Below are 8,491 nucleotides of genomic sequence, written 5' to 3' on the forward strand. Positions count from 1 at the left end.
TAACCCAAAAACCTCTATTATGGAAAACATTGGTCACGAATGCCGACGTGTTAAACGGAATAAAAACAAGCATTTGAATCGAGTGTAAAATAAGTGTGCCCATTGATTTAATGATTATCAAATTAAATTTGCAATGCCGAGGTTTCGTTGATCAAATCTAGCGTACATTAGTGTAAATGTTTTTTTCACCCAAACGAAATAATTACTGTGCAGTCGTGCTTGTGATGTCACAGGGGCTTTTCTAACCACGTGTGATGACAGGAAACCTGTAACCATGCGTCACGGCCGGAACTGATGACGTCACCACTGGGAGTGCTATAAGAACGCACGCTCGCACTTGGCACTCACACACGGACTTTGACAACACGAGCGGCAAGATGCTGATGCTACTGCTGCTGCTGTTGCAGTTCTGCATCAAATTTGTCCGGTTCCTCTTCTCCCTCTTCGTGGGCAACAGATGCAAAGCCGCACATCTCATCCCCAAGCCACCATGCCCGAACCCTGGCACCGATTCACTGGCATGGACTTTGTTATTGCTCATGATTGGGTTGATGGTCATGACGGTTTTCATTCAGGTCATGAAGCGGCGTCATTGGAAACATGGTAAGTAGAAACATGCGGTGTGGGTGTATGGGTCTTGATGTGAGGTTGTGGGTCTCTATGTGAATTTGTGGGTTTCGATGGGAGTCTGAAGTGCGTGTGTATGTATTTGTGTGGGAGTGCGTGAAGTTTCGTGCTTTTATTTTTTCATCACGTTTCCTTCGTTGATTAAAAAGAAATTTGTAATAAGCGGAGTTGAAAAAAATTTAGCATAGCTGTAAACACATCTCATCATGTGCTGGCAACGTTACCCATTACATGCTTTAATTGTAAAGTTATCTTCTATATTACCCGCTGATAACTCAAGACACTTCAAATTTCAAATTTTATCGAGGGTAACTTTTCCACTGGTCTGTAAACAGACGTGGAGATATGTCAAATACAATACAGTTGCAAATAAAGTTATCACTACATTGCAGAGAAAGTACATTTTCTATTTCAGTCCCTTTCCTAATGATGATCCCTGTTTCACACTTTTCAGCCTTGTTAACGTTTGAAGTGCAAAACGCGATGCTTCGACAGCAGAACGAGAATCTGGGGCGGAGAAGATCGAAGCTGCACGAGGAAAACACGACGCTACGTGAAGGGATGGAGGTGACTCGTCAGGAGTTTGTTGCGATGCAAGCGGAGACGATGCTACAAGAGCGAGCGATGTGGCAACATGAGATGCTGCGTCAAGGAAATGAGAGGCTGCATTTGGAGAACGTGACGCTGCTTCGAAAGAAGGAGACCTTCCTTCAGGAGATTGAGACGCTTCGTCTTGCCACTGCCGCCGCCACCGCCGTTACCAACGCCACCCCCGCCAACACCGACACCAATGCCAAGGAAATCACCGCCACTGCCACCAGCACCGCTATCAATGCCACCAACAGTACCCCCATGGCCAAGAAGAAAAAATCAAAATTTTCTTGGTTCAAAAAACATTTTCATTAATTTATGATGGGGGCAATTTTGGGAATAATTTTAGTTTTAAAATTACCCATTTAAAAAGTCACACACACTTACACACAAAAACATCGACAACCTTCAGCATAAAATACCCATACAGGTGCTTTGTTTTCGTGGGGCCGTGTGATGGTTGAGGCCCCACCACTGAGTGAAACTCTTCAGGTTCATCCGACTGGGCATTTGCTCTCATTACGAGACACAGAGAGATACGGATATAGACATAGAGACAGTCAAGGAGACACACACGGACACGGAGATGAAGACAAAGGTCCCCCTATAGCCTTGTTTGTATATATTGTTTTGAAAAATAATAATAAAAAATACATTCTAAAATTGTAATTTTATCAAAATAAAATAGTTATTGAAGTATGCAAATATATTCAAATTATATAAATTAGGCTCGGCTTCGTTGTCTCGGGTGTATTACCAATACAATGATTTTCGCTTTAACTTTTACTGATTATGTTTTAGTGTTATTATGTCCGGTCTCAGAATTCAGAGCTCGCCACAGGATACAGTTCTTATAATTAAGATAATTACGCATGAACTGAGGAAGGAACCACTCAGACTCTTCTGTGTTAAGAAACTTTAATATCTAAAAACACTCTAATTTCCGAACACACTTAATGATCGAAATTGCCACCACAGTACTCCTGTATATGTCCTACTCATCGATCAATACAATTAACCCTCAATGGTTGCGTTGTTAAAACTGAGCAATAGAACAATAGGCTAACTCCTCACAGTAGCACGTCAATACACGACGATAGAAAAAGTCCTTAAAAATGACGGAACCGTGCTCAAGAAACATGTGTCCAATGGCAAAAGTGGACATCAATGAATTAATTTGAAAGATTAAGCAATTAACAGAATGTCTCTAAACAATAGTGTATGTTCGGCTGTGTAGGTTTGCCTAACAGATGCTTATCAATTGGCTAATGGCACATCAATTAATTCGCCGGCAATATTCTGTGATCAAAATAAATATCTCAAAACAATGGTATTCATGTGAGTGTGTAGATTCATAACATAGATTATTATAAATGTTTAGTGTGTCATCAACGAAGTCATTGGTAAGGTTACGCGATGAAGGAAACGAATGACTAAAATAATTTGAAATGACCCTATTCATGCAACTCAAGCGACAGAACAATGTTTGCACGATCAGCTAATAGTTAACACACCACCTTGAGATGGAAACCCTTTTAGAAACTTGGAACAATCTTATTCGTACCGATATGCGTGAAGTGTGTGTGTGGGAGGGCAGTCACCACGAGGTCCAATAATTATAGCGGACAGTATGGTTTGAGTTGTCCACCTAATATTACTGCTAACTGTGGTTCTTACGAATCAGTGGCTTCCGCGGTTCAGCATTCCTTGAACGGTAAATACCTCAAGTCCTCAGCAGGGGCGCCTGGTCGGCGTGTGTATGTGCATAGAACACACGGCGCTTTTGGCTGCACGCTGCTCACATTGATGCCCGTGCCTGTGCTGGCAGGGATGATGGATCCGACTCCGTCTGCATCGATGTGCGCGATAGTCCCATCACAAGATAGCGCTCAGAGATCGTCCACTGGGCTGGAGCGCGTCACTCCACCCCCCCCCCCCCCCCCCTTGGCACCAGACACTGTTGATCCTTGAGCTTGACCTTTGCTGGAGTGTGCTCGGGGCTTCCGAGTCAGCACGCTCGTGGTTAGTCGTTAGCCGCTGCACTGCTTGGTCCTGTGAGTAGCAGCTGGCTTTGCACGACCACCATTTGTGCCCCCCCTCCCTTCCTCCAGGAGGGCTCCTCCTTTGAGCTGCTCGTCGCTGCTCATCGCAGCTCCTCACTCATTTCTCCAAAACTCATAAAATGTATTCGCACACCTCTTAGCTTCTCAAAACTCTTATAGCGTAAGAAAATACAACTTATCGCAGTCATTGACTTTGCAAGGGACTCAAAACATCAGGATGAATGCAGAAGAAAACTTTCGGCAATACTCCATCAGCACCGAACTCAACACTTAGCCACACATCGCCCCACCTCTGCCAGACTCGACACCCAACAATGGCAGAGCCAGGATTTTCAGGTAGGGGGGGCAACCCCCCCAACAATGAAAAATGATAAAGGAGTTGTTAGTAAGTAAGGACTTGTCCCTTGCTTTTTATTCCACGCGTGTGCGGCGATGGCGCAGCCATCGATCGAAGGTCGAATTCGAACCGCGTTGTGTGATCGGCATCGCGCTCGCTGAAGGTGAATGCCTTCAGGGAAGTTGTGGACTGTGTACGTAACTGCGCACAATTCTGTATGTCACTTATAACTGCGTTGCCGTTACTTATTGCCAATTATGGAATCGGACTATTCTCCTATCATCTCATAGAGTCCCTGGCACTTAATAATATGCTGCACAGTGGCAGTGGGGGTCGCAAAATACCGATGTATTACCAATTAAACCCCAATGATCCGATAGAAATTAGGGATTTCAATCGGATCATTTTGGGGGGGTACGTGCCACCCCACCACCCCCCCCCCCTCCCACTGGCTCTGCCAGTGACACCCAAGGTTGATTTCGAGGACCATATCCAGAGCTTGCCGTTGCAAGACTGATTTGGGCAGTTTGGCTTCTCTATTTTATCCAAAATGTTTCGCCTCCGTCTCGTCTTCTCACAAAGGACCGGAATGTTATGTCTTATGACATAACTGTCCTTTTGATTGTGACCGTTTGTCTGGTGAACGTGTGTGTCTGTCTGTTCTAATTTATTAAAGTAATTTCCTAAGTGACATCAAGGCCTTCCCCCCCTCTCCCCTTCCTTCAGTCATATGATGGCCTGTGGTGGACACAGATGCTCTCAATTGTCCCTCCGTGTAGTTATTCCAGTTTTACAATTTTTTTGCAGTAATTAACCGGGACCACAGCTCGGGGCAAGGTTCACGTGTTGGAGACTCGTTGAGCGGAGAACGTAGAATGTTGATGAAGTTTTCTTCAGGATAAACAACAACGCCGGTCCCTCTGGGGACACGGCTTATATTCTATGCAGCGTGGCTGGCTCCACCCTTGGCCACGACCACCTTCCAGAATCCTCGGGAAAAATCTGAATGTTCAGCACGTGACCACCCCTCGCCCTCACTTGGGCCCCTTTGTACACTAAATTGGTCACGTGTACTCTCGGGTCAACCAGAGTGCCATGGCCTTTAGTAACCTCATTCCTATGGCCGGCACTCCAACACCCTGTACTGTAGGGCTGACACTACACGCCAAGCGTGGTGCTATCTAGCGCTATCAATAAGCACTCAACGGGCACCTCTAGGGCCAGTACAACACCCACACCAATGTGGTGTCCGCGATGTCACTACATTAACCCCCCCCCCCTACGTAGCACTCAGGCATCCCCCCTCAACAAATGAACCAAACACCTTAGTGTACCTCAACAAATAAATACCACAACCCTTTCTATACAATATGTACAACTACATACAGAATAAACAGTAACTAACGGGCAAAGGGGATGGAAGAACAGAACGACAATAGGCAAAAACAGAGGAAGAGAGAGAAGGGAACACAGAGGAAAAAAAAGCAGTAACACGCATAACCTCGGGACCCCTTCCAGCACCAGCATGTACCACCCTCACCATGTAACAACACCCGCAATCACAATAAAGGCCAGGCCTGCGGAGTGTGAGAACCGACTGATGGTGTGGGAGCGTGTTTGTATGGGGATCATGAAAAGCGAGAGTCTTTGATCGAGTCCTTGTGGCCAGGCCCCGAAAGGAGGTGGGCTTACTGTGCCTGGGGGTCCCTGGGGGAATTTGAAAATATCCCATCGAAGTCATAGTCCTGTGCAAGCGCTCTACCATTCCATCCGTTTGTGGAAGGTGTGGTGATGTACGTACTTTCTTTGTTCCCAATAATTCACACACCTCCCGCAGCAATTTCGAAGAAAAAGTCTTACCCTGATCAGTCAGAAGATGCTCAGGGGCCCCCTTGTTCATCACATAGACATCGAGGATGCCTCGGTGATGGCTGCCACTGACTGGTTGGGAAGCGGCCAGGCTATTGGCCAGCGTGAAAAATATTCGACGCCCACTAGTAAATACTTATTGCAACGAGGGAAATGGACCAAGGATATCAAGAGCGACCAGCTCATTTATGCGGGAGACCTGAATGGATTTCAACCGTGGACAACAGGGTTTAGACGCGGGTTTCCGCTGCGTGCACTGCACACACCCCTTCAATAAATTAGCGACATCTTCCGCCATGCCATGCTAGAAGAAGTCGAGCTTAAGTGTGGCGAGTATCTAATGCACACCAAGGTGCAACAGTGGCTCGTGTACCGCCCAGATGACTTCACCCCGTAAGGCAGTAGGCACGACAATGTTGTAACGGCGCAACCCTTCATCCCAATGCATGAGCAATCCGCCTCTGAGGATGACAGAGGCTACACCCCGTCGATCCCCACCCCAATCCGCCTCCTTCACATGGCGCCGTAACTTGAACAGGGCTGCGCCCTCATGCTCGAGGCGCCCCCATTCAGCATGGTCCAAGACAATGACAGCGTCACGCGCCACATGACTCTCGGCTTCCTCAGAGGTTTCAACCTCGACTGATGCCACAAGGGGAGGGGGCGAGTCCTTGGTAGGTGTCTTACAGTGCCACGAGCCCGAGTAAAACGTGCACCCATCGTTCGTGTGTCGGGTACCTTTGCGATCAAAAACAGTAAAGGAATAGACCTGGAGGACTGCCAACCAACTTGAAAGTTGGCCAGACGGCTGCTCAATAGGCAGTGCACACTATAGCACTGCATGGTCAGACTGCAACTCAAAGCGTCTGACATAAAGATAGGGACAACCGCCAGCCGTACGTGTTCTTTTTCCATAGGGCTCAGTCGATAGGGGTGCTGCCCGATGGGAGCAGCATCGCCCGTATCAATGTGGTGACTCAAAAGCGTAGTATGGACGATGTCAAATTTGCCCTTGCTAAATACATCGGAGAATTCACGCAAAATCTCCGTCAACTACCCCATCTGGGACTCGGGCAATTCCGAATTTTCAGAACAAAGTGTGCCCATACACTTTTCATCAAAAAACTGTTGCGACTTCATATTCGACACGACCCCCACACCACCAACAATGTTTCCCTCGTGATGCATGGGTGATGCGTAGTCTAGCACGGTGCCCTCCTGAATGACAGATGTATCCAACCCTGCATTCAGGACTTGAATGAACGGTTCCTGGTCATTAGATACCTGAGTCTGGGCACCCACCAACGTCATCCCACGAATGGCTTTGTTTGAGGGTCCTAGGAGGATTCCTCCCACAGTCGCCTCCTGATCAAGCGGCTTGCATAATTGAAAGGGAACAAATATTTGCACGCCAGGGGGAATCTTTACGGTCTTGCTTGCAAGCGCTTGCACAGTAGTATTGGCCATGCACATTCGAGTGGGAGAAGGCAAAAAGGCCATTCAATGGCCCAATGGTAACTCAAGGCAACCCTGACTGATCAAAAATTTCAGGAGCATCTTCCCCAAGACGTCAGTCCCGAGCAAGCAAGAAACAGCAAGGGACGTTGATACAAGAACTGGTCCCGTCAAATTTGACATCTCCAATACACACCTCCGCTGTTATTTTCCCAATAGTGCCCAATGAACCGCCGTTTGCGGCAAATCAGCGAAACTCCACAGGACATAGTGTACGACATTTAGGGGGCAGAATGTAAAAAATCAACTCGGATATAATAGTCACGGACGCATGTTGTATATATTAGACCTTGAAAAATAATGAAAATAATAAAAATTAAATGCCAATTGACATTTTTTTTATTTCCCTAAATCAGGCTAATCAAAACAAACTATGCTAATTATGCAAATTATGCATTTATGCTAATTATGCTCAGCTTCATTGTCTTGGGGTATTACCTAATGTAATAATGAAATGGAGTTGTAATTGTTTGAAGTTATGCAAGTGTATGTAATCATGCTAATTAGGCTTTGCTTCGTTGTCTATGGTGTATTATCAATCGTGATAATACAATGATGATCTAATTGAATGAAGTTATGCAAGTGTAGGTGATTATACTATTTAAGCTAGGCTTCGTTGTCTAGGGTGTATTATCAATCGTGATAATACAATGTTTCTCGCTTTAACTTTTACTGATTATGTTATATCTTACCACAGGAAACAGTTATTATAATTAATATTATTAATCATTAACTTATGAAGGCGCCGTTACCAAGGCGACGCGCAAGGATGGCAAGAAGCGACACCACCGCAGGAAGGAGAGCTACGCCATGTACATCAGACTCTTCTATGTTAAGCAACTTAAATATGTAAAACAAACATAACACTATAATATGCGAACTCTTATGCTAGGAATGTCAACACAGTACTCCTGGAGATGTCCTCCTCATTGATCCATACATTTACCCCTCATTGGTTACGTTTGTTAAGCTGGGTAACGGAACAATCGGCTAATTCCTCAGAGTAAAGCGACCATACACAGCGATAGGAAAAATTCCTTAAAAATTAATGTGACAATATTCATACGAACAGCAATAAAGAAACATGTGCCTAAGGCAAAAGTAGTTTTCAATGAATTCATTTGGAAAGATTATGCAATTTACGAAATGCCCTGGAACAATAGTGTGCGGCAGTGTCTGTTTGCCCAATAGATGCGTATTGGGCAAACAGATGACGTCGCCGCAGTGATCTCACCGACGTCCGCTCTCTGTTCTCCCGCTACCAGTCCACAGACCCGTGCATGTGTGAGGCTCCACTCGCGGTGGTTCGATGGCCCTTGCCGCGACCATGCAACTTTAAAATCAGGTCGCTGATATTATATATACACTCCTGTGTGTCTCTGTGTAGTACTGTACACTATATATACACTTCTGTGTGTGTAGTACTGTACACTATATATACACTTGTGTGTGTCTCTGTGTAGTACTGTACACTATATATACACTTATG

General features: G+C 45.7%; 1 long non-coding RNA gene across 1 annotated transcript; it reads left to right on the forward strand.

The window, feature by feature from the left end:
* The first annotated feature begins 319 nt into the window (after positions 1-319).
* LOC142906589 (uncharacterized) lies at positions 320-2,551 on the forward strand. The gene is made up of 2 exons (XR_012930383.1): positions 320-603; positions 1,082-2,551. It is a non-coding gene; the product is annotated as an uncharacterized LOC142906589 (long non-coding RNA).
* The last annotated feature ends 5,940 nt before the right edge of the window (positions 2,552-8,491 follow it).

The sequence above is a fragment of the Petromyzon marinus genome, chromosome 68 (assembly GCF_048934315.1).
Source record: "Petromyzon marinus isolate PM22_M1 ecotype Great Lakes invasive population chromosome 68, UKy_Petmar_22M1.pri1.0, whole genome shotgun sequence".
Lineage (NCBI taxonomy): Eukaryota > Metazoa > Chordata > Hyperoartia > Petromyzontiformes > Petromyzontidae > Petromyzon > Petromyzon marinus.